Source organism: Dufourea novaeangliae, unplaced genomic scaffold, assembly GCF_001272555.1.
Source record: "Dufourea novaeangliae isolate 0120121106 unplaced genomic scaffold, ASM127255v1 scaffold286, whole genome shotgun sequence".
NCBI classification, from domain to species: Eukaryota; Metazoa; Arthropoda; class Insecta; order Hymenoptera; family Halictidae; genus Dufourea; species Dufourea novaeangliae.
The window spans coordinates 513,969-514,705 of record NW_015374181.1 but is presented as its reverse complement, the minus strand read 5'-3'; positions in this window follow the sequence as shown (position 1 = coordinate 514,705).

Genomic DNA, 737 nt, shown 5'->3' with positions numbered 1-737 from the left:
CGGCTCCGCCACAGCCCGGCCCCGCGGACCCGCCGCGGCGGTGGCGTCGGTCCGTCACCGGCTCTCCCGGCCGGGTACGCCGTGTACCACAGCCGTACCTGGCTGTACCATCCGGTGTTTGGGTCGTTCAAGGAATGTCGTTCAAGCCGGCAAAAACAATTCAACACGAACAAACCTGCGTACACCCAATACATAACGGCGTTAGCTTCCTCACTTTCTCGTGAGCCGTCGCGGAGGGTGGGCGCGCGTCTCATACTCGTCCTTTCTCTTGTTACTAACCCATTGTTTGTTGCAGGCACTCGACAACCATCAATTTATTTACTGTGCATATTATTAATTTATTTACTGTGCATATTGTTGTGTCCCCTCTCTTGTTACTAATCCCTTGTATGTTACAGATGTTCGAGAACCATTGGCTTCGATATTTATTTTCTTGTGTACTGTGATTCATTTACTCTGATTTATTTACTCTGATTTCTATACTGTGATTTATTTACTGTGTATATTATTAATCTATTTACTGTGCATATTGTTGTGTCTCCTCTCTTGTTACTAATCCCTTGTATGTTACAGATGTTCGAGAACCATTGGCTTCGATATTTATCTTCTTATGTACTGTGATTCATTTACTGTGATTTATTTACTGTGTATATTATTAATTTATTCATTGTGCATATTGTTGTGTCCCCTCTCTTGTTACTAATCCTTTGTATGTTACAGATCTTCGAGAACCATTG